A 27,047-nucleotide genomic window follows, 5' to 3' on the forward strand; every position below is an offset into this window, starting at 1 on the left:
ATTCTAAATTGCATGCAGAGAATTCAGTGGGAAGAAAACAGGCAGCACTTAACAAGCAGCCCAACCTATTTCCAGTCTAATAAGTTAATAACAACATTCTTACAGAAGCCCATGCAAACAAAAGCAAAATAGTGTTCTGAAATGAAAAAAGGGAAGAAAAACACATACACAAATGAATGAAGTAGTTCAGTGTATAATGCCATTGGTTACAAAAAAATTCTTGTTGTTTTCAACAGTCTCCCACTTAGATTAAACTACCAACCAGTTAACCTATTCAGAGTACACAATGCTTTCTTAATACAATAGTTGTGAATGGATCAGTGTAAGAATGATGCATTGTTTATCATCTGAATACATCCTGAAGAGAATGTACTCAAATACAGAAACTAAGCTTAAGATATAAACAAAAGATAAATATTAACATGTGCCTACTTTTTCAGGAGAAAATCAAAGAGCCCACCATATGATGTAGTGGCACAGTTACTTGAAGATGACCTCTCACAAAGATCAAGAAACAGTAATATGCTATGATTTATGATGGTAGATTAGCTAGGTGATTATTGCAGTCATGAAAGGTGTCCTTTCTGATAACAGCTCAGTCAGGTTTCTCTTTGTGCAGTACACATTTTGCATGTAAGTTTTGTTAGTTTTGTTACCAGAGAAATTACAAGGTTTGAAGCCTCTGCCACTACTAATAGAAAACAAATCAGCACAGAAGTCTCCTATAAAGTGCTCTGAATTGTTTAAAATACCTACTTCAGACTGCTGCAGATTTTTCATATTTTCTTTTCTAGTCCTCCAACTGATTTCAGGAATCTGCATTGACTATTAAGCTACCAGGAGCATAGTTTGATTCTAAACCCTGATGGCTTTCTTACTGGATTTTTTAAAAGAAAGTGGTATTTTTTTATATCACACTCAGACTTTACACCATATTAGTTCTCTGCATGATACTTATTTCTCCTATAAGCAAGCTTTGGTCCTTGAGAATGGATGGTAAAAATGCCAAAACCAGGCAAAAATGATCCTAGATTTCAGATCACTGAAGTGCAACGTGAGACAAATGTGGTGACTTGCTGTCTCTACCACAGATTTCATTTGTGCACTTCAGCAAGTCACTTGATTTTTCAGAGTCTTGGCTACCCATCTGTGGACTAGGAATAATAGTTTGTCATTTATTGAATGTTTTATGTATCTTCTCTATATAGCTGCAAGGGAGTAGCTGGGTCTGCAGAATGTCTGTTATGATGGAGTCTCAACTTTAGCTGGAGCCAGTAGGAGATCCTGGACTGCAAATAGTAGCTGTAGCAATAGAAATAATAATAAATAGGGGAGAAGGAAGAACATTATCATCATGATTTACACGTGGACTATTTATCCTTAACTGTTACACATCCCATATGCCTTTGCTTTATCACAGCATGATGTTCCCTGAGTTCTGCATCCCTCGATCACAGCTTTACTTTGAACTGAGGTATCTGATTGCTGGTCTGCAGGGAAAGAAACCTCATCTTGTCAAATGATTGGTATGAGGAAAGCGAGGTCATTTTCCCCCTCTCCCATTCAAGTAACCAAGCTTATACATCAGAGGGGGAAGAGAGGTTTGGATTTGTTGCAATAGCTATTTCAGACTCTGGAAATATTAATGATATACTGCACTTCTGCCTGTTGTATTTGCTATTGTGGCTGTATAAATTATATCCTTTATGAAAACCAGTAACTTTGGTGCTTTACAGGGTAGTTATTGCAAAAGAAATGTCCAACTTAGGAGGGATAGTTTTGTCTCTCAGTTTGGCAAATGAGAGACTGGGGACAAGCGAACCTACAGCATGTTATTGCTGGATTCAGCTAGGGTTACTGCAGTCGTGTCAATAAGCAGAATTTACCAGATTTGCTGGGAAAGCTCTCCATGTAACACATCAAACTACAGTGCCCAATGCCCTTGTCAGTTAGATCTGACTGCGCAAGCAACACTGTTCTTCCTGTGCCTCTGGTCTATGAGGCAGGGACCAAGCACCTCGACAGTGTCCTTCCTCCTGTGCTGTGCCCAGCACAGCTGGCCCACAACAGCGCTGCTGTCTGCATGGGGATCCAGGGCAGCTCAGGGTTTCATCTCTGTGAGACACAGCCACAGCAAGACTTAAGGGTTGGAGATGGGAGTTCCTGGGACAATGCAGCTCTTGCTGGAAAGTTGATAAATTGTCTCATAATAAGCTGAGTCGTTTAGGTCATAGCAGGTTAACTGACCGTCAGCACTTATTTTATAACATAAATTACTTATATTGAATTGGCCCAGGGGCTTTAGCATTTGATAAATAATTAATAATAGAACAGAAATGAAATGGAGAGGTTGTAGACCAATTTTTTTCTTTTTCCCACAGTTTCAACTACTGCCTTTTTTTTTCCTTAACATGAATCCTCTGAAGTTGCAGTTATGGTTATTAATGATAGGGATAATAAAACATTAATCAAATCTTTACAACTTTAAATAAGAAACTGTGTCTCATTAAAGTATATAACAACCTTAAATGCAATCTTACTTGTATGGCTTTTCTTTTCTCTTATTTCTTTTTTAATTTTAATTATATTTGTCTTTTAGGAGTTTAAAATTTCATTTTGTATAAAAGAATACACTTATATACCTTTGTTCCAGCTCAGGCTTTAGCTTAAATTATCCTGATGTGGGGTATTCTAAAATAGTGAGAGAAACCGATTGTTGTGCTTAATGCTACAGTGACCTGTACAGCAGCATAACATTTTACCAATACAGAAATCATTCTACACAGTCCGTCAAGTGAAACTATGGTTTTATGTAAGGATAACAAGGCATTTGCTTATTCATTTTTAAAATAACATGAGTTTTAAATAATCAAGATAAAAAGGTCACATATTTATTAATATGTAGCTCAGTTCTTATTACTCTGGTAATATTATGCAACTGTTGCCTTTCAGCTGCCAGTTGTTTGCATTCATTTAATGTGCTCCCATATCCTTGTGTGTGTGTCAAATATTACTATGCTTTTTGTTTTATTCAAGCTGAATATATTAACCTCTGCAACACTTGTTAGAAAGCAATGCTTTTCCTCCAGAATCCAGAAGGAAGAAGAACTAAAAAGGAAAAAAAATAAAACCCAAACCCGAAAACCAATTTTACATGGCCACATCAGATGCTTCTTTATAAACTGACTTTCAAAGTTGCAAATTTTACATTGGAATACTAATAGTTATTAACTTACATGCTTAAAGGCCCAGAAAAAAAAGAGGTATTTTGAGTCATTATTACTCATTCAGAGACCAACTTCTCTCTCAAGAGACTATACATTTTTGACAAGGGATATACAGGCAAACACTGCATTTCCCTCAGTAATAAGAACATTCCCTGAGAACATTTTGGTAACCTTAATAAGTTAATGATTATATTATTTAACTGTTAGCTTATTTCCAACAGAGATGTTTATATTTCAGCGAGTCAAACATCTCAACACTCAGTGCCGCTGATTTGGTATTTTTCTAAATCTAAAGGCTTACACATGGACAGGCCTATTGGAAAGAGCTGATGTTTATGTTTCTGGGGTTACAACCTGCACATGGATTCACAGGGAGGTAAATGTGTTCTATATATACCTTCAGACACAGTGACATTGATGGACTTGTAGAAAAAGATGCTGAAGGTGAAGCATGTAGTTCAGGTAGAGTAATTTAATACTGGTAATTCTGTTGCAATTCTGGTGTAATTCATTGAAATTATGAATTATATAATTTTCCTTAACAAAACGCTAGGTAAGACAACAGCAACTGGGTTTGCTGTGATTCAACTGTAAAATGTTTGTTAAAAAATATTTTTTAATCAACCATCTTAAAAGACACAGGCTTGGTAAACAGTTGGTAATGATACAAATTAAGGAAGCTAATAACCTAATTCACTCTGGAGCTCATGTTGTCACAGACATATTAAGACTTTCTGGACTCATGGTGAATATTGCCAAGGTCACTAAAAGTCTATATATTTCCTCAGTTCTGGAAGGGTTGTTGATAATGCAAGTAATTAATTTTAACTGTTTTTCCAGGGGCAGCCAAACGTCTCTCGAATATCTCTCTCCTCTCCTGATCTTTGCCATCTTGCTTAAATAGAATTAGTGTTATTGCAGTTTGAGTATCAGGTACTAAACTTGAATAGCCAAGTATATATATTTTTGGGGGGGGAACAATGCGAAAATATCCTTTGACTCCTTTGTGACATGACATGCTACAGAATTGAACACCATGATTTTTCACTAGGTCCAATATCTGTCATCTGCTGGAAAATGACAGAGCAAGCTGCCAGCAGTCTAGGAGATGCTCAGATTGTGACAAAAAGACCAGCCAGAGTAGATGTTTTGCTGGACCTGTTGCTCATCAACTCAGAGAAATTTAAAAGGTCATGGTAGCCTGGGCTACAGTGATCACACCCTGGTGAAATTCATGATCTTGAAGTATATAGGCCAGGTGAAAAGTATAGTTAAGACTTTGAATGTTAAGAAAGCAAACTTTCAGTTGTTTAACAGACTAGTGACTGCGACCCCTCAGGAAATTGCCCTTAGGAATAACGGAGCAGAAGAGAGTTGGCAGCTGTTGAAAGATATCTTTCCTAGAGCACAAAAGCTCCAAGTTCCCATTTGCAAGAAATCAGGCAAGTAAGACAGGACACCAGCATGTCTGAGTACAGTCCTGGTCAAACTGAAGCACAAATGCATATACAGTGGAATCAGGGACACACATCTGTCATGGTTTAAACCCAACCACAAACCTCGTTTGCTCACTTCCCCCCCTTCTTGCCCTCCCCCTGCTCCTGGAGGGACGGAGAGGAGAATCGAAAAGAGTGCAACTCCCACGGGTTGAGATAAGAACAGCCCAGTAACTAAGGTATAACACAAATCACTACTGCTTCCACCAATAATAATAATGATAAAGGAAATAACAAGGGAAGAGAATACAACACCTCAGCACCAGCCAACAGATAACTCGCCCCACTTCCCCCAGCCGAGTACCGACCGATACCTCCTCCAACCCTCCAGTCCTTCCAGCCCTTCCGGATAACTCCCCATTACATCCTGGGCATGACGTGCTGTGGTATGGAATACCTCTTTGGTCAGTTTGGGTCAGGTGTCCTGTCTCTGCTTCCTCCCGGCCTCCCCTCCTCCCTGGCAGAGCATGAGGCTCAGAAAGTCCTTGGCCAGACCAGACATTCGAGCAGCAACTGAAAACATCGGTGTTATCAGCGCTGTTCCCAGGCCAAAAAATTAAAACATAGCACTGCACTAGCTACTAAGAAGGAGAAAAATGACTGCTACTGCTGAATCCAGGACAACATCTTGGTAAGAATGTAAGGATACTGCTCAGGAGTACAGAGATGGGATCAGGAAAGCTAAGGCACAGCTGGAGCTAAATTTGGCAAGGAATGTGAAGAATAATGAGGACTTCTGTATGGTTAATCAGAAAAGGAGAAAAAAAGAAATTGTACCCCTCTGGTAAATGAGATGGGATCTTGTGACAACAGGCATGGAAAAAGCTCAATAACATTTTCGCCTCAGTTTTCACTGGCAATTTCTCTTCCCACTCAAGCACCTGAATCTCGAGGCAAGTACCAGGAGAATGGTCTCACCCATTGTAGGAAAAGACTAGGTTTGTGACCATCTGAGACACCTGAACATATACCAGTCTATGGGACCCAGTGAGATACACCCAAGGGTCCTGAAGGAACTGGCAGATGTAGTCACTAACCACTTTCCATAATATAGGAAAGTTGTGGCAGTCAGGTCATGTCACCAATGACTGAACAAAAAGAAACATCACACCCATTTTTAAAAAGTGTAAAAAGGAGAAGCCAGGGAACTACCCACAAGTCAGCCTCACCTTTGTGATGAGTAAGGTCACAATGGAATGGACTCTTCTGAAAGCTATGTCAAAGCATATGGATGACATGGAGGACATTAGAGACAGCCAACAGTTTCATAATGGACAAATGCTGCCTGACTAATTTGGTAGCCTTCTGCAACAAAGTGGCTGCATTGGCTGATAAATGAAGAGCAATAGATATCATCTATCTTGATGACATCAAAAATTTTGTAAGGACTTTGACATGGTCCCACACAACATCCTTGTTACTCAATTAGAGAAACATGGGTTTCATGGATGATCTATCCAATGGATAAGGAGTTGGCCAGATGGCCACATCCAAACCATTGCAGTCAATGGCTTAATGTCCAACAGAGGTCAATAGTAAATGGTGAACCTCAGGGGTCTTTACTGGCCTGGTACTGTTCAATATCTTTATTAATAGACAGTGGAATTCACCCTAATCAAGTCTGTGGATGACACGAAACTGAGCGGTGTGTTTGATGTGTTTGCATGAAGGGATGTCATTCAATGCAAGCTTGAAGAGTGGGCCAATGTGAACCTCATGAAGTTTAACGAGGCCTAACACAAGGTCTTGTACCTGGATCAGGGCAATCACCAGCAGCAGTACAGACTAAGTGGTCTATTGCTTGAGAGCAACCCTGCAGAGAAATACCTGGGGATACTGGTAGATGAAAAATTGAACATGAACCAGCATTGTGGGCCTGCAGTCCACAAAAACAGTCGTATCCTGGGCTGCACAAAAGGAAATGTTTGAGGGAGGTGTTTATTCTTTCCATTTTTAATACTCTGTTCAGCTCTGGGGTCCCTTGTATAAGAAATATATGGACCTGTTAGAGCACGTCCAGAGGAGGGCCAACAAAAAAGTCAGAAGGCTAGAATACCTTTCCTGTGAAGAAAGAGTCAGGGTTGTTCATCCTGGAGAAGAAAAGGCTCTAGGGAGTCCTTATTGCAGCCTTTCAATATTTACAGGAGACTTACAAGAAAGATGGAGAGAAGCATTTCAGCAGGACTTGTAGTAATAAAGCAAAAGGTAACGGTTTTAAACTGAAAGGTATTAGATGTAGATTAGATAAGGAAGAAATTATTTACTAAGAGGGATCGAGACACTGGAACAGGTTGTCCAAAGAAGCTGTGGGTGCCCCATCATTAGAAGTGTTCAAGGACAGGCTGGATGTGGCTTTGAGAAACCTGATCTACTAAAAGATGTCTCTGCCCATGGCAGAGGTGGTGGAACCAGATGATCTCTAAGGTCCCTTCCAATTTGTATAATTCTGTGATTTACGATTCTATGATCTTGTAGTATGCCATATACTTTTGGAAACGATCATACTTGACTGAAAGCTGCAGAGTACAGCAAAATGTACCACATCCTTTGTAACTTTTTCCGTCGACAAATTAATCTAAGTGTTAAAGAAATATGCCTTCTTATCCACTCGAACTCAAGGGAATTCAACTTCCAGTGCCTAGAGCTTCTCTTGACTTTTGATGACATTTCTTGAAGAAATGCAGAGATTTATCCACAGACAGGTGGTAAAAGGTCTCCAGACATTGATCTTGATGTATGCCTAAATACGTAAGGAAAAGTATGGATTTGTCAGGTGTCTTTCTTTTTCGGAGGCAAATAGTGACCACAGCCATACAGCAAGTGAAACCTGATTAAGCAACAGCAGGTACTAATTTCTGATGGTATAGATAATTGTGATTTTCTCTGTAGATAGGAAGTTACCTATTTTGGTGCCTGAACAATTACAAACTGTGCACTCTAGAGGACCAGAATGTGCAGGCAGAGAGTATCAACATGTGGCTGAGCTGCTTATTAAATAAAAAATAATTACTAAAATACAGTAGCTATTACGTAAAAGAAATCTTTTAAATATTATGATAAATTAAAATAAATTGTCTTCATTAAGAAGAAAATTAGCCAACAAATTGGGTCTTAATTATTACTAGATATATTAATTTAAAGGAACAAAAATTTTCAGATTATATCAATATCAAAAGAATTAGAATTAATCAACAGGTCAATAATAAGTATCTCAAAAGCTAGTGTTCAAAATAAAAATGTTTATGTTTATATTAAGTACAAATTTCAGAAATGTACTAATAGTATAAAGGAACAGAACTAACATTAAAACTACTAAAATGAGTAAAAAAAGGCAGAACTTTGATACTTTAATTAGAGCAAATAGAAAAAAATGTACATTAAAATTAGTAAAATCTGCTCTTTTTTGCAGGACTTACAAGTGCTATTGTTTTTAATTGTTGAGGTATTGACATTAAAAACTATATTAATATTTCTGAGCTACACAGAATCTAATTTAGTGATTTTATTAAGAGAAATATTTTCTAATTTCTACAAGGCTGTCTTAAGTCCGATGTTTAAGCCATTATGTTTCTTATATTGCTGACAGTTTATAGAAAAACTAAAAAACCCGTGCACTCAGATTTTGGTTTAGAATTAAGCAGATGTAGAGCAAACAAAATAAAAATAGTAGTTTGTATAGCAGCTTAGAATATTCAGGGAAACAGCATTTAGAGTAAGAGAGTGCCGCTCTGGCTTTCGAAATAGCTGCTGTGAAAGATGGCATTTGCAGTGGTTGTGAAATTAGTAGCTCTGGTGACGACCAGAAACAGTGTGGCCCAAAGTTTGCTGTGATTTCTGCCTGGGCTTGTGCTTATTTCTCTTCCCTGTAAGGAAGGATGTAGCCCCTAAAGGCTTCTGGAGGCAAACTCTGCCTGCCTAGTCAAGCCATATGAGTGAGCTGGTCAGGAGCAATTTCAGAAGCCTTTCTGAGCACTTCTCAGAGTTTTTTTCTGAGTATCTTTCAGTTGCCTGTAGGAGTAACATAGAGCGATAAATTTAGTAAATTTACCAATTCACTAATTTTAAGCACGAACTACACAGCTCCATCAGGCTGACAGATCCCATCTTTCCCAATGGTTTCCAAAGCAGTTGTTAATAAGTATGCATTCAATTTGGTTGACTGAAGATTTTGTGATACCTACAAAATGTGCACGGAGGAAGAGAATGAGGTCCACAGATTCCTTTTAGATTCCAATGATCTAGGGGCTGCAGAATTAAAAAACTGTTAGGGTACACCTACTCCTTACTATTTTCTCTTAAGCACTCATGGTAATTTAGAGGGCAATACTGATGAGCACCAAAAATTAATTAGAGCAAAAGGCTAATTGAGCATTATCAAATTCTGCTAAAAGTAAATCAAGTGCCAACATTGTTGTCATCTTGAAAATTAAGTGAGGTGGCTGTGTAGTGGATGTAAAGTCTAAGTGTATGAGACAAAAGGATCATTAGTATTAATGCCTGTCATTTATTTTGCATATGCAGTGAAATATCACAGTCAGGATGAGGGTTCCATTTACTTGGCAAAGTACAGATACAAATGAAAACGTAATTGCTGATATAAAGATATTTTGGATTTAGGCCAGCAGGAATCCTGAAAAAACTCAATCAAGTCTTAAAAATTTTACTCATGTGAGTAGCCCTAGAGACACGAAGAGGTGATTCATCTACAGAAGGAATCAAGAAAAGAGTATATGCAGAACCAAAGTACAATATAAAGCAAAAGACAAGCTGTGAGTCATAAGCAGGAGGAAGAAACTGAGGGTAATGGCATAAGAGGCTTGTTTCAGAAAAAGTAAGCCACCTGCTTTTGTAAAGAATCTATCATCAAGCCTTCTCCTTACCTACCCTGCACTCAAATCCTGAACTGAAATATAACTTATAACCTGTGTATGCACTATTCCAAAGGCACGCTCCTTTCAGCAGAATGGACTTCCAAATCTTTCAGGTCTTCACTGGGTTATGAACTGCCCTGGAACCACAGAATAACAGGGACTCCACAAAAGACTGAACCAGGTAATTTTTAGAGGTGCCTTCCAATCTGGGCTGTTCCATTATTCCTCATGGTGCCAGTGGTCCAACCCCACCAATAAACTTGCTCTGGTTTATCCAGGTCTTTTTTTTACTGTCTCCTAATACACTTCAGGATGGTCATTTGTATCTACCTAACTCTTTACAGCAAAAGGCTGTGCAAGTATGAACTCTCACAAAAGACCAATTGAAGATAAAAATTCAATACAATTCTTGCATCATCATTCTGAATGACATTCAGCAGGCAGATGGCCTCACTATCCTTAGATAGTGCAACATATAATTAAATCCTGGTAAAGAACCGGTGCCTTCGGAAGTCAAGGCAACTTCCTGACTCTTTAATGGGTGCCCACTGCTGTTTATGTCCGACCAAATATTACTGGGTGCTCACAGAAGCATTTCTTCATATAAAAGTGAAGAAATTGCAGTACAATTGAATGCGTAAAGAAAATGTGTTGAGGAGGTGACAATTTCAAGCACTTGAAAGTCAGGAAATAATGTTTCCTGTAGTAACATTATCTCAGCCATACTGTCTATTTTATGACGTACTCATATTTTACCACACTTAAAGGTAAGATACATACTTAAAAGAAAAGCAGGAATATAAAAGACTGCACTAAGAAAGTAACCTTTCCCATATCGCAGTTTTTAAAAGCTTAAAAGACTAACTTTAATGTGTGACTTATTTTTGTCCTTAATATCCATTATAGGAAAAAGAAAAAAAAAGTGCAAGAAAAAGTAATTTCCAACGTTTCTGCTGCAGACATAGATGGCAACTGCTCTCCTGTAAGTACACAGGTTTTGAAACTAAAAAAAAATAATTTTCAGGAACAAGAAACAAATCCCTATCAGGTTTAAAAATATATATCCAAATATATACAACCATATAAATTTTATTGAGAAATACAAAAATACTAGCCAAGATATTTCTGAAATTACTGGTATTGGAATGACAGAGGGATGTGAGACAACAGGAGTGTTTTGTCAGTACCAAAAAAAAAGAGCCAGACCAATGTAAATCACTACAAATGTCATTTAGGGTAACTGATGTCAAGCAAAGTCATGAACAGGATAGACAGATCTACAATTAGGGAGGAGGTAAAAGGTAGTAGCCCAAGAGAGTCAATGTGGCTTTATATAAAAAGGTCATGTCACAGAAATTTGATACAACTGTCTGATGAGATTTCAATCTTGTTTGACCAACATTATTGCATTTTCAAAACAAACTGAAATATTTCGCTTTGTGCACTATACAAAGTAAATTCATTAACCACTTACAAGGGACGAGATCAGAAAAAGTAATTGTAGATGGAGAATGAATCACCTGGTAATTTCAATACTGAAAGGAGTTGCAATAAGACTATCCTTGACCCAGGCCTATTCAGTATTTTTAATAGTTACCTGGAAATAAATACAATGTTCTTGATGGTGAAGTCCGCTGATAATCTGAGCAGCTGTGGCATAGAATCATAAAATCATAGAATAGTTAGGGTTGGAAAGGACCTCAAGATCATCTAGTTCCAACCCCCCTGCCATAGGCAGGGACACCTCACACTAAACCATCCCACCCAAGGCTTCATCCATGTTAAATAACAAAGAGAAATTCTAGCAAGTGATCTGTATTGTACAATCAGCATTACTTACACAGAATTAGTGTTTTTAAGCTAAATGAAAGGTCACACATTTGGGAAAACAAAAAGGTAGGTCACATTTCAGGATGAGGAAGTTTTACTTGAAATATGATAATAATTAAAAAAATCCCAAAACACCAAAACCCAGTGAACTGAAAGAGGACACAGTTGGCAAGGTAGAGAACCAGCTGAATATGAAGGCCCTGAAGACAAACACAATCCTAAGAAGTAAAGGCAGAGGAATCTAGTGCAATTTTACCTAACTGTAGATTAAATATCAGAAATGCTGACTCTGTTGTGTAGTTTCCACATAAGACAGAAATGGTAAAGAAAGCAACAAGAATGACCGACAGTCCAGAAAATCTAACTTGCAATAGTTGTTTTAAGAAGCCCAGAAGAGGGCTTAGCCTAGCCATCCTATGTTTGGGAGTTTAAACACCTAATGTATAGGCTTAGATCAGGTGAGGAACGTTAACTTAAGCTTCATAGATTTCTTCTAAGCTTTTATTCCATTCAGTAAGAAGCTTGCCATGCACTTTTTTGTTGGAAGCATAAATTTGTAATTTGAATACTGGACATTCACTGTCAGTGTCTGACAGCCTAGTGTGATACTTTCCACCATGTACCATCCAAGACTGAGATCAGAATGACAGAAAAAGCTCTCAAAGGAAGACTGCATTAAACCATTTGTAGACAGAGGGATTAGATATGATTTTTTTTTTCTCCCTCTTTCTTCATTTCTCTGGGTTTTATGCTTTTTTCTAATCATCATACTGCCTAAGAAACAGAAGCTATTAGTAGACTTTACAGAGTGATTTATATTCTTACTTTTCCTTGGAACAGGTTTTATTGGTTATATTTTCCTTTTTTCTTTTTTTTTTTTTTTTTTTTTATGTTTTGCTGCTGTTGCCTGTTAGCTGTTATCAGTCAGAAAAGAGCTCTACATGCTTTGGTCATGAGAGTCCACTTAATGTCTGAAAAGGGGCAGTCTTTAGTGAAATAAAGTATTTTTGTCACACTTGCAAGTTCCGAGAGTAAAGGTTTTCTTGAAATCCAGGAGAGAAGTCCATTAGGATTGAACAGTTGAAGAAGGAAGAAATCCATTTAAAATCTACATTTGATTATTTTTTCCAAGTCTTATTTCTGCATAGCAGATTTGTACAAATTTGCAGCCACTATATTTGGATGTCTTTTTTACTTTTTTTTTTCTTTTTTTTTTTTTTTATCTAGTTCAGAATTTTCTATTTAAATTTTTAGCTTTAAAATGGCATAGCCAGCTCAGGAGACAGCCTTTAATACAAAGAAAAGTACAAAAACGACTGAACACTACTATGGAATGAAATGAAAGGAAGAAAGTATTAAGGGGTGAAGGAGGTGTTATTGATGTGGAAAATGAAATGGAGACCCTTTTCCAAAGACTTCTTAAAAGAACTGTCCTTACAGTGCCTTCCTGCCATTTTCTCCATTTCCCCAAAGATTTTGTAGGTAAAACCCTGTATTGTAGGTGTTTTTCTACCCATGAAATATTCATCAGCTCTGCAGTCTTCACTTAAAGAAGGAGCCAATAAAAGAAAAATACTTTAGATATTCTTATAAGAAGAAATTCAGTGCTGCCTAACTTCAAAAAATTAGGTGCATTTGAGAAAGAGAACTATGTCACAATCTTCAATATATTAGCTCTCTCCCTATAAATCTGTAGCTAATGATGTAATGTGTAACATGAAAATCATATTGGATTTATATTCAGTTCCATTAGGAATATGACCTTTTCTCATTTGGAGCAACATTGGTACAATTTTTTCCTGAAATGGGGCAATCTAAACAGAGCAGCTTTTGAATCATAAGGACAATGACTGATGACAATTTCAGAAATAGTCCGTAAGGGGATTGCTGGTTATTTGAAACGAATTAAAATTTTGTGTGAAAATCTTGTGTGAAACCTCTGTCTAGTGATGAAATGTGGAGTGACATAGAGTGAAATGTACCAAATGTCTTCATTGCATCTTCATCGTTGCTACAATAATAATGACAAATCCTCCAAATGAAGAAATTATCATATTTATAAAATGTGGGTTTTAATTGAATGTGATCGTTTTCTGAAATATCTGTAAAAGATATCGCAAAATGAAACCAAATCTCTAAAAGATACTGGAAAATGAAGCCAAATACTGCTATTTCAGCTCAAAGTGTGATATTCAATGCATCCTCAGAAATGTCGCATTTACCATAGAATTGTAAAATAGTTACGGTTAGAAAGAACCTAAAGATCATCTAGTTCCAACCAACCTGCCATGGGTTGCCACCTCACACTAGATCATGTCACCCAAGGCTCTGTCCAACCTGACCTTGAACACTGCCAGGGATGGAGCATTAATCACTCCTTTTGGCAACCTGTTCCAGGGCCTCATCCCCCTCACAGTAACAGACTTCTTCCTTACATCTAACCTGAACTTCCCCTGTTTTAGTTTGAACCCATTATCCCTTGTCTTATCACTTACCATGATGGAAAGAATGTTCATAGGGAAAATCACTGTAGCCCAAGTAAGTTCATAATGTCAGGACATGGGTGGTGACTAAGAAGCAGAAGCACAGGGCTTGTCACAGGTAAATCTATGAAAGAACTTTCCAAGATTGCAGGAGGGTAGAACTAAAAATTCCCCACCTGAAGAAGAATGAGCAATGGGGAAGAGACCCCTGGAGGGGTATTTATAGGGGCTACTTCTTCAGAACCTCTTTACTTTTAACTTCGACAAGGTAGCACAAGACATACGAGACTGGCATGTGAAGGTACATTCAGGGAAATCAAAGTCATATATCCCACTGAATTGTCTGGGATTGCTTACTCATGATTTCTTTCACCAAGCTCTTTTGAGAAAGGTTAAATCATCAAGTACAGATTATCACAGATCATCAAATTCATTTTGTTGAGACCATTTATGAACGCACACTTGGGGTTTTTTTTATAAACTAAAAATGAAAGAGAATCGTGAAGGTATCAGTGCAAAAACTGATTTCTTGTCAAAGTACAAATACATGAAAATGGAAAAAAACAAAAATACAAGTTTAGCTGAAAAAGAAAAATAATTAAATCTCAGACTAATTTTGAAAGTATTTTTGGTTATTTTTGAAACTACAGTTTTGTTGTCTAACACTGAATTGCCACCAAGGTGCCAGGCTGAGCTACCTATTCCATGATGGATGTTGATGATTGGTTCTGATGCCTCATTGTGGAACAATCAGAAAATCATCTCACAGAGAAGGAAGGCATGAGGCATTTGAACTGCAGTTCCCCTGAAACACCTCAATGACATTTGTAAATCACTCTCTGGGTTTTAATCATAAGACTTAAGGTTCCTTTATGCTGTTTGTGATGAGAATTTAAAGTATCTACATTAAAAAGGAAAAAAATAATCAAAGGTCTTCATTCATGTGCTAAGATTCTTAGGTAATGTGTGATGATGGTTTATATCTGCTTGTAGCCTGCCCTTCCTGTGCAGTTGAATACTTCAGCTCCTATCAGATAAAAGTCTTACCTGGAGGAAAATAAGATTTAATTTAGTCAGAAGAAGACTAAAGTGATACATGTAGGTGGAGAGAAACATCAAGGTAATATGTTTTGACAAAATGTGTGCGACTCCTTTGTGTGAGCTGTGTTTCCAAAATTCATTTTGAGCTACCATTAGGCCAGGAATTTTTTCTTCACCAAATGTTGGTCAGCTTAAGTATGCGAAATCCTCAGGTCAGTATACCTTTCCTACTCTTCTCTTTGAATACAGAGAAAATCTCTAAGACTTACTTTCATTAGATATTTGCCTTTAGAAGGTTTCAGTTCAGTGACAGGAATCTGATCTATTATTCTGTGAATGTTTGTTAAACTAGAAGTTTTGATTTTCAAGATATAAGGAATATTTCATTTTAGAAAAGTGATTTAACATACATTTTTGTAAAAGATTGAAATGAAAACCAATTTGACTGGGACATTTGATTCTATCTGAAATATTATTTATGGCTTTAGCTATCTAGCTTTGGTAAAAGATACATTTTCATAAACTAAGGAAATTTTGATGGAATAGCCTGAATCTTTTCAACTTCTTTCAGTTTGCTTAGAAGTAATTAGAGATCCTTACCATCTTTCCTACAATGCATTAAAATCTCCAATCGAGAAATGGCATGCACTGCCATGGCTTCTACTGAGTTGTAGGTGACAGGAAATTCATGTATCAGAGCCTGGGAAAGGCATTCTTACACAGGATACCAAAAAGTATCTTCCAGGGCTTATAGTTATCTTAAAAAGTGGAAAACCATCACCTTTTAATTTTGCTGAAATCCCACTGTTTAACCATGACACTTTTCTTCTCTTCCCAGTTTCTCACACCCTCACTGGAGACAGTACTTTGGGCCCTCACCATGTCACTACCTGATGGCTGATATTTGAGTTTGAGTCTCTTCTGCACTGGGACAGAGGCTAGATCCTCAAGGAGTTAGTGAGATGTGTTTGAAATGAGGGGGTGGTCCCAGCCTGGAAATAACGAACAAAGAGGTTTAGGGTACAGATGAACCATGAAGCTGCCTGAGCCCAAGCGAGGTTTTGGCTTGGAGAAGAAGCTTTTTAACACTGCAGTGAAGGTTCTCCCCCACATATTTTTGCCATGAGTGATCTAAGTAAATTTTAGTCTTGCTGTAAGCCTGCCCCATGAGAATTTTCAATCATTTTATAAACCAAGAATAACACAGTATGACCCACATAAGAACACAAATATCTGTTATTTGCAAATCCTTCTGAACTGACAGAAGAAGCTTTAGATGGAAATTATTCTGAATTACTGATGAAAATAAAATAATTTAGATTTATGAAAAGTTACTGCTGTGTGAAATCTACAGACTTAAACAAAAAAAAAAAAAAAAGAAAAAACCCAAAGAACAAAATCAAAAAACCTTCTTTTGCTCATGTAATGTTCATTGAAAGAAAAATACTCCACCGATTCATATTTTGCACTTCATCCAGTGCCATTATACTGTCAATAGAAGTCTTTGTAACTGCATACCTTGGCAACAACTACTTTGGGAAAATGAAGTCTGTTACTAAAATATGTTCCACATTAAAAACCAAGCAACCAAGCAACCAAAATACTCGAACAAACAAACAAAAAACCCTCCAAATAACCCAACACCCCTCCCCCCCCCCCCAAAAAAAAAAAAAAAAAAGCAGTGGGCTTTTTTTCTCTCCGTTTCTTTTTTGTGTTCTTCTATATATTTTATCAAGGTAAGTTGTCATCTGAACTCACTGTGCAGGACGTCTTCCTTTTCAGAACATTTGCATGTAGTAGATGATAAGGCAGAATGCATGCAGCTATTTCAGACCCCTAAAAAAAAAAGTCATGATTATATAGCACTACAACAGGCTTCTTAGTATACAAAGGGTTACCATACATCATTGAAAGAATGAGCAAGCTTTTTGATTTTAATTGTAATTGTAATCCTCTCTACTGAAGCCTCAAATACATCGTTTGAAATCTAGTGGAGATGTGAGTTTTCACCGCAGCCACTTTACGTTTGTGATACATTAAAAGGTGTAATCCAACTGAAATGTAAATCACTGTTCTTGAAAACAAATTACAAATAAAGATAACAGGGCAGCATACTAGCACTAAAGCATCCGAGAGCCCATCTGAGGCAGTTTTCTTTCAGACCCAAATTGCAGCAGCCCTGTTATCATGGGTAATAGGGTGCTGCTAAGGCAGGTTGATTACAAGGCTATGGTAAACAATCCTTTTAAACGTGGCTCCTCAATACACGTGCACATACAACATTAATCAACTGAATTCAAACAGAATCACAAAGGGAAGTGGTGGGCCAGCCCCTGTTCCTTTAACTCACACAGTAAGTGGCTGTAGTTCAGTGCTGACTTGCCACAGACGTGTTTTCCGTCCCTACATAATCAGCATTAACTTGTATACAATCTTAATTGTGAGCCCTGTGGAAAACAAGAAAATGAACACTTGAGGTTTCCTCTCAGGAAAGGGCTGCTTTTCCATGCTTCAAGGTATAGCAATTTTGCTTCACTTAGGCAGTGGCCTCCCTGGGACAGGGTTGGCCTCTGCTTTGTGTGTTTGCTTAGTCCCCTGTGGCAGGATGAAACCGCAGGATGTGTTCGCTGGGCAAGCTCTGGCTAGCGTTGAAGCCCCATTCCTGGACAACCATGAAGAGCTAACCCAAGTTAAAACAAACCTTCTCCTTGCTTAGCCTCTCCTTCCACAATAACTCTCCCTTTCCAAATAAATCCCCACCCAGCCAGCTAGCCCCATTGCATTAAGAGAAACCTTTTTTTTTTAATATTACCAGCTCCCTCTTGAAGCTTGCCATAACTCAGTTTATTACACCACTCAACCTGTTTAAAAGGTTCATGCATTTATAGCATGTACTGCCAAGAAATCTCCTCTATAATTGGAGATTTGCTTTAGAAAAGCTGCTGTAATGGGGTGAGAAAAATAAGCATCTGTTGGAAGGATGTTGATGCAACATGGAAAAGCAGGTAAGCTACAGAAAGAGCAAAGTGTGATAAATAGCTTCTATTTAAAAAATAAACACAGTAATTTAAATCTGCCTGAAGATAGCTTTAAATAATTCAGCAAATGATAACAATAACATGCTCTGAATGATAGCTAAAGAATATCTTGTAGAGTAACTTACAGCAATTCTGTGAGAGGCCAGCTATGTGTAATCACCAAACATGGCCATACTCAGCAATTCAATTTATTTCAGAAAATTTCAACCGAATACTTTAATTAAAACATCTGTAATTCTTTAGGACAAGGAATATCTGCTGTTAGCTCGTTAAATAAAAAGTGAATATGTAAATGCAGGAGTTCCATAAAACTGAGTATTAAACGCATTTTAAATTGGTGATACTTATAAAATTTTGAAGTGTAGGTGCTGGGACACCACAAAGTTTTACTAATGAGGTTTGGGAACTTTCACATCTTCTTAATAGTAAAAATCCAATCCCAGCTGGGTGATACGTATGTTTTCCTCAGCATGGGATGGCAGATGAGCTATTAACCTTACGACCTGTCTCCCAGGAGGTGTCTGTATCACTAAAACTCAGGAACACGTCAGGTATTTTTTTGAAACTGAGAAGACTGGGTGGCAATGTATAATGCTTTGCAGTACTCTCCAGAATCTGATCCTCCAAGAGAAGATATTTCTAGCACTCTCAGAGAAACAAAAATATTGAACCCTTCGAAGAAAAACAGAATACACTGGTATTTCACCATGTAAGACTCAATTACTTTTGCCTATTTTGTTCCCCATCGCATACAGATAATGTGTTTTTGGGATCAGACCTGTTTCACAGGAACACTGCACATGGGTTTTGCGCATGAGTCTGCGGAGTGCAAGTAAGCAAAGGATTACAACTGCAGTGCAAATGGCACACACAAACTACTGCAAAAGACAGTAAGTGAGTAAATGATTACAAAAACTCATCAGCATGAATAGACTGACAGACCTTTACTAAAAAAGCTTCTCTCTTCCCCATACAGGCACACTGGGCATCAGTACAGCCATTTCCCCTGGGTTACTTTGTCAGTGCATGTGATCACCATTACTTACTAGGAATAGCTCTAGAAATACAAAGGTAATTCACATCACTTAGTTCTTGGATTTAATTCAACCTGTTCAAAAAGAGTGATTTTTTTTTTTTTTTTTTTGAGGATGGCTCTCAGGAGGAATATGACAGGAATATTCATCCTCCAGAATTAACTTAAGAGTGCATTTCCTTGAAATTAGTCATCAATAGCTTAAATATTTTTCAGTACTCGCCAATCCAGCCTAAATTTAACTGGTGACCTAGATTGAAGTGCTCTACGAGCACAGATGGTACTCACCACTTTAAATCTAAATAGTAACCCAACAGCACAAACCCTGACATGTTTTTCCGACATTGTAGGGACTGGTTTCTGAGATCTAGTATTGGGTTCCTCACTTAGAATTTCCATTCAAATAAGAAGATGCTGCGTTAATGTGAGAGAGACTATGCTAGCAGAAGTATAAGCTTCTGACCATAGCTCAGAGAAAGCCAGACATATCTGGAAGGTAGAGGAGGGAGTCTGAGCTGGATACTTCTGACCTGGGAGGAAGACTGTACAAAGAAGCACTAGCTTCCAAGACCTTGACTGTACATCCAAGAGAAGAAATGTTATCATCCTTTTCCTCCAACTCCAACAAATGAAGGGGATTGCTGCCACTATGCAACAGCAGAGAAGCTGTTATTAAAAAAGCAATAGGGAGCAAAGAAATTGAGTAGCCCACATCCCTTTCATCTCCTGGACCTCCTAGATGCCCTGATATCTCTTCTTGAAGCTGTCATAAAAAGCCTGTTGTCTTGACTTCCCTCAGCAGGGTGTTGCATAACAAATATTTACTAGTCAACTAGGTTAAGGTTCCAGTGTCCAAAAAGTACATACTCTAATGAACTGCAGATGTACCTTTAAGCTTCTAACTGGAATAATAGAAATAAAGATTTCGTCATTCATGTTGAGCACAGTCTTTAAGGAGTTTCTGTATTAATATGACCTGTCATAAAATGATCGTTAGGCTTCATTAGACAATAATAGAGATAGAGGGAATGGAAGTATCACCAAACTGTTTCTATCAATTTTAAAATTCTGTGCTTTCCCTGACACTATTAAAGAAAAAAAAAAAAAAAAGTCAGAGTATTTGAAAATTTCTTTAGACTGCAATAACTTTTACATATTCTAGAAATGTCTTTAAGAATACAAAATACTGAGAAAATTGTACACAAAGAGGGACATGCACTGTGAGTTCAGTGCAGCTATACAAGGCAGCTCACAATACAGACTTGTAACAAATTGGACAATCCAAGATGCTGTAGTCAAGAACTAACTGTATGAAACACAGGGATCATTTGTACACATGGAGCTGAAAAATACGGCTGTTGTTTTCACTCAGAGATAATAATCGTATCCCTGGGCCACAGGATAAGGCCTGCTTTCTTGGTTCATGAACATTAAGAAACAACTCTCCCATTGTTAACCTTCCTGAGGAGACGCTGCAAATGCAGGGTCGTATAGGAAACAAAGATGTAGGAATCATTTAGTGCAACCCTACACTTAGACAGGTGCCACTCTTAGTCTTTTTAATCGATCTCATTTGTTACTTATACCTGTAAATCACACTGTTATCATCTCTGAACAAGCAATGGAAACCAGAATTTGTCACTGACTAAAGATAGCAGACCAAGTCCTGAAACGGGCTGGTCATATAGATTTACTGGCTTAATTACACAACAGTACATTAGATTGAAATGAGATACTTGGAATAATCCAAATTACATGCAGGCCTCTTGTTTCTTTATCCCACATTGACACAAAACACAATTCAAATGCAACTGCTAAGAGAGTAAGTTATAGTCTTCTGAGAGAGACAAAGCTAGACACAGATGCAGGCCTGACATAAAGATTTTTGCAGTAAGATTAATCTTATATTGATCTAAAGGCCTCTTATGCTGACAGCATGACACTTCATCCCAGAGATGCTCAGTGTCATGAAGGGAACAGGAGCATCATCAAGGTAAAAAGCTGGAGCCTTCTCAGGGGGAAAAATCTAGTAATTTAAGAATGCATAACATGAACACAATCTCATTTGCTTTCATTGGAATTACTCAATCCTATATGAAGTCCCACGTAAAGACTACGGTGTATAAAAAGACTGAGACAAATTCTCCATATGGAAAGAGTAGTACAAATATTCAGATGTGCTTCTAGCTACTATTGTGCATGATTCTTAAATGGAGCCCAAAAACGCAGTGCTGAAGTGTGAGATAATGAAACCCAACACCATATTCTGTCATACAAAATAGCTACAAAAGCAGACTTCCAAAATAATCCTTCCTCTGTGGTTCACATTTTTACTACTTCTGTGGCTTTGCCTAATTGGTCTCTCCTAGCAGAGGCAGATAAAATTAAAAGACTGTTCTGCTCCTAGGTGTTCTCCAAGCTTTCTGGAGACTCCAAAAAGTCTGTTTCATAAAAGACATTCCCAAATGTTGTCCTTTTGGGCCTTTAGAAATACAGAGTGAATGAAATAAAAGTACTTCTGAACAGTAATCTTATGTTAAACCCTACCTCTACTTGGAACACCGTGGAGGTAGGTCTCCAAAAACAAATCTATTGTCATTGGTAAGAATGACAGGAAGAGAAAAAATATTGGGTGAGAGGACTGATATGGAATATCTAAAAGCAACTGCACTCTCAGATATAGAAGAAAAATAATGGAAAACATGGAATGAAAAGTTAACAGAAAAGTCAACAGAAAAGTTTAAGAAAAAAAAAAGAAGGATAATATGCAGCAGCATGAAAACAGGGATATGGAGGAAACAGAGCAATACACAGCAGCCATAATAAATCAGAAATAATAATTCGTCCATTTTTTGACCATGACTAGATAATTATGTGGTCATTACACTTAGTGAAATGAGATGACATTTTGTTTACATCATTAAAAATATGTTGGTACAGACATTCCCCCTAGCTATTATCATTCATTCTTTTGAGAGATAACTGAGAGCAAAAAAAACCTTCCTCTTCCTCAGCTTTATTTGGAGTGTTTTATGGTACCTTTCTGCCTGCTAAAAGTAGACAGCGATGCTGGCAGGCACACCACATTTGGCAGATACGTTTAACCAGAGACTGCAAAAACAAAATGTATGAAGGACAGCTAGGCTGGAAAACTAGAGCTGTCCTATGAGCCAGAAGGAATTAAGCTGTTTTCCAGAACTGCCATACATTGAAAGATAAGTAAAAACTATGCATTTCTATTAGTAACCCTCCCCAGATTGTGATTAACTACAATTTTGAACAAAGCAGCAGTAGCTGTTCAAACCTGTTCAAACCTACAAGACAGGTATTTTTATGAGGTAGATGTGTCACAGTTCAGTTTTTGCCTTTGTGGTACACCACCTAACCGATGTTGAGTGAGGCAGACCAGCACTAAATCTTACCCTCCTTTCACTAGCTTTCTCAAAGGGATGTTTTAAAGGAAGGGCTATTTTGCCCCAAAGGAACGGAGAGGCTTTTTTGAGTTTTGCTTCCAGAAAGGATACCAAAGGTTGGGAATGATTTCTGCAAAATAATGTGAGACAGATAAAGGGGGTGTGGGAAGTAGGACAAAAATACAGAGCTGCTTGAATAAAATCTACCTAAAACACAATTTACCTTCCAGTTCTACCCAAAGTCCACATCACACTTAGGAGTAACCACTTAGATTCCTTACAGCTATCTCTTGAAAGTAGTAGTGTGGAGAAACCACATTTCCTTAATTGTTCCACCTCCTTCCAAATACACAGAGATTTGGTCTACTTTAGTTTTTCTGGCTACCTCTGGCAAAGCTAGTCAGCAGGCACTAATGCCATGAGGGACATTCCTCAGTTTGTGAGCCCTGAAACCAATTCTTAAGGAAATGTCAAATAGACTTCAGTTTCCTTCCTGATCTTAAAGCTGCTCTCAGAGGCCTTTGAATAATCTGGAAGTAAGTTTTCAGCTGTCCTAGCCTTTGATGTTATCATTTCAGCCACTAGGCTCCTAGATAATGGTGTCATGTTTGCAGTCTCAGCTCTGCCAGGCACATGGTTCCCAGTGGTAGCAAAGGTAGCAGAGGGAAGGTAGCAAAGATGTGGAGTTAGCTTATGTCTGGCACCAGGGCCATGCAGATGAGTGACTCAATGGCCTGAACACCTCTTACAATGTGGCTGACAAAAAAGTGTCCTTTTCATAGCCAAGCCATCCTGCTTCCTTTTGACTAGAGAGGTGGGACTCAGAGCACAAGTTGCAGTGCTATATATTTGTTAGTCTTAAAAGCACTGCAGTTAATTAAAATTATTTCTTTTTATCCTGAAACCCAAAACCTCTGAGCTATTGAAAGAACATAGGTACTGATGGTGAGAAGACGTTCATGCAATTTGCAAAGACAGAACAAACACTATTACTCTTTAATCTCCTATCTCACAGCAATATGCATTTGTCTCAAGCCTATGCTCTGATTGTCATTAGGGGATGTAGGCTTCAGATTGTGACAGAATGATAAATTTTACTATTTTGAAATCAGATTAAAAAGGACAGTTAATCCATAATTTTTGTCTTAAATAATCTTTCACTTGGTATATTCTTTTTCTGCAAATATGTTATAAATGAATTGGTGTGAAAAGGTTTTTGAATAGGGGACTCTTGAAGTTATTTTAGATAAAACAGTGACATGAGTTTAAGAAGAATTTAAAGTTAAACTGCAGTAAATTGTGGATATGGATACCCTTATTCAGAAACAGTCTTAAATCAGTTTATTCCAATTCATAAAGCTATGTCATGTTAAGGATACCTCAAAATTCTGAAGCAAAATTTCCTGTGGAATTGATGCAGTTTAAGTAACACACTGTAGAAGTGAATTCAGATTAACTTTTCTCTAATCTTCCCACAAAAATAAATTACTACTTATGGTATACAGTTAAGATTGGATCACATACAAAACTTTCTAATATTGGTCCAAGGAATATAACAATGGATGCTATTTTTATTTGTCTTTAGGAACATAGAAAAAATTTAATGCTGTTAAGCAATGATTGTTGCTTTTAAGCCATAATGAAGTATTTGCATATAATTATTTAAAAATCCTGCTTTCTAATCTCCATGGAAAATTCACTTTCTGGAAATTTGTAGAAAGGAAGGATAGATTGTCTTAGCAGTAGAATAAAAATCAATCACATAAAAATTAAATTTTAGCCGCCCATGATATTTTAATTTTCAGGTTTATGACTGAACCTATCTTATTTGGACAATATTGTTAGCAGCTGTATTTAATTCAGTAATTTCAGCTGTTTTAACATTTGAGTTTGCAGAAAAAAACAGTTGTATGTTGGTTGGCATTGATAGTAGCAAAACATTTCAAAGAATTATAACAGGTTAGACTTTTAAAATTTCTAAGAGAAAGTAACCAAGGATTTGCCTTTTAAATAAAAAAAGAATATATGACATGGTTTCATAACAACAAAACAAATGTTTCTACCAGGCAGCAAATGGATATTACTACATATGACTTTTTAATCTGTAATTGTACTCAGCTGAACATATGCAGCATAAAATAGCAAGCATTAGACAGATCAGCTTCTAAAATAGCTATCAGAGCACAGATTTGGAAGTTCAAAGCATCAAAAAGTGAACTAGAAAAGTAATACCTAGCAAGAGGGGTGTACACTTTTACTGATTCCAATAGAGATTGCAAGTTGATTTTTATGCTGAATTTTTATTTAAACACATATGTGTCTCAGTTTCATAACTTTAGAACTTTTACCCTGTTAAAGTATGCAGAGAAATGCAAAACATACATGGTTTTATTAGCTTTAACAGAGAAGCAACAGTTGGTTTAATGTGGCCTGCTTAGTTCTACTGTTTCTTTTTCAGTAATAATAAAAACTAAAATACAAGTCTCAATATTTTATTTTCTTAAAGTAGAAGAATGGGCAAGTCTTATTCTGCGTTAAGCAGCTGCATAAGCAAGAGCTGTCTCTATTTTTCTTTGCTTTAAGATCTCATTGTGAAAACTGAGGTGGAAATTATTGTTGCCTGGCATTGCACTTCTGACTCCACAGCTACATTTTATGAAGCTTGTGTGCAATTAGCCAGTTCGTTATTTTATCCTAATTTTACAATAAATCACTTCACTCTTTTTCTCTCATCCATCATCAACTTATCTGCCCGCAAGTCAAAATGGTACCAATTATTAATCAAGGCCAGAGGCACCCGCTCCTGCATAGGAGCACCATGTTTCAACTGTCAGGTGGCATCCATCCCAGCCTCTCTTTGTCAGCAATAAAGAAAATGAAATTGGACTCATATGAATCTCATTTCTGCCCTGATTAAAGGCCTACATTTTCCCTAGGCATTGCCTGACCAGGTCCTGACTTGTGAGATATTCAATGTTCTTGTAATGTCATTCGGACAGAGCGCGCCTGTCTCCTTAGGTCATTGTTCTTCAGATTCACTTGTTTTACATGGAATATAGGCTAGAAAATCTAGACTTCCTTTGGGGTGTTAATTAAGAGGAGCATCCAAAATTAATCAGCAAATTCACCAGGGCGAAGGGGAGCTGTCTGAAGGCCTCGATATAAAATGCACTTCTAGTACAGAGAAATGAGCCTTCGGCTATTGACAAAGAGAAAACAAGTGCACAGACGGCAATGTGACATAAAAATTCATATACGTATACAATTTTACATTCATTTTGCTTGTCAGCTTGTCACCTTTAATTATAAAGGTTGATTCGCTATTTGGCAGATCTGGAAATTGTAAACGCTTGGCCATTTGAATATCATCATATGGTCAATGTCTTCAAAAAAGAATGACACAGAAGCATACCAGGAAAGGAACACTGTAAAGTCCAAACTGAACTTCTCTGATGATCACCTTGAAGTATCTTGCAGGTCTTAGGGACACCTGTGAACCTGGCTATAAAAGCACACAAGTTATGACCATCTGCAGACAAAACACGATATTGACAAGTTGCTAGCCCCAACCCCTTTTTACGTAGAGTAGTTTCTAATCCTAATTTCTTTAATTCTTTTATCACTCATTCCATTCTAATGTTATTAGTGCTTGGTGTGAAGGATTTGCATAGACCTTCAGGCTACTAATGACCTTTATGTGGAAACAGAAAATTCTGTGGTTTGTCCAGTGAAGACTTTCAAAAGGAGTAATGCTAAGTCCACATCATGCAGACACCTCAAAGAGAAGCTTCTTAGATAGTTAAAAATTTTAATCAGATAAGTTTGCTTGTTTTCAGTAGCCACTAAATTAGAACTGGGTTTTTGTAACTGGCAACAGCACTTCTTATCTGTACCTTGAAGGAAGTCCATGAGCTCAGGTTTCAGAAGCTACCTGTTGTAGTTTTTTGTAGTTACACTTTTCTTATTTACCAGCTGTCTCTGTGCATTTTTCATGATTTTGGAAAGACTGGAACTGCCATCTTTTTAATATTACAGCATGTCATAGCTCCAGACTAAGAACAGCCATATTGCTCAAGGTTTCGGGTATCACAATTACTCTTCATGCATTTCAATAGACCTAGAAACAGTATAAAAATAGGCCTTAAAAATGCTACAGACCTATGCAGAAGCACACACAGAGGAGCTAAGCTCTCCAAATCTGTTCTGAAGAGTCTGATATTGAAGATTTTACTTACATCAGCTACAGACTTATGGTAAAAAAACCTAACAGACAGGAAAGTTGAAGACTTCAGAGAAAGGGGTGGCTTGTACTGGGTTTTGAACACTTCTCTAATGTTATGGAACAGAAAACCACACAGTGTAAGGATCAATATATTGAAACTTGGCACTGTGATGTTTACTTCAAATAATGGCTGCACAAAAACTAGCATATTCTGAGCTGGTGTGGTACTCTACATTGAATCACATACTAGGTAATCTAAGATTCTGACTGCATCTTCTAAAATCGGTCACCTTTATCCCTAAATGGGTGTAGTAAGTTAACCTTATACCATTGACTTTTCAGCTGCTGCATTTTTAAACTTTGGTATTGATGAATAAAAATCATCAAGGGTAC

This window comes from Lathamus discolor, chromosome 4 (genome assembly GCF_037157495.1).
Source record: "Lathamus discolor isolate bLatDis1 chromosome 4, bLatDis1.hap1, whole genome shotgun sequence".
Lineage (NCBI taxonomy): Eukaryota > Metazoa > Chordata > Aves > Psittaciformes > Psittacidae > Lathamus > Lathamus discolor.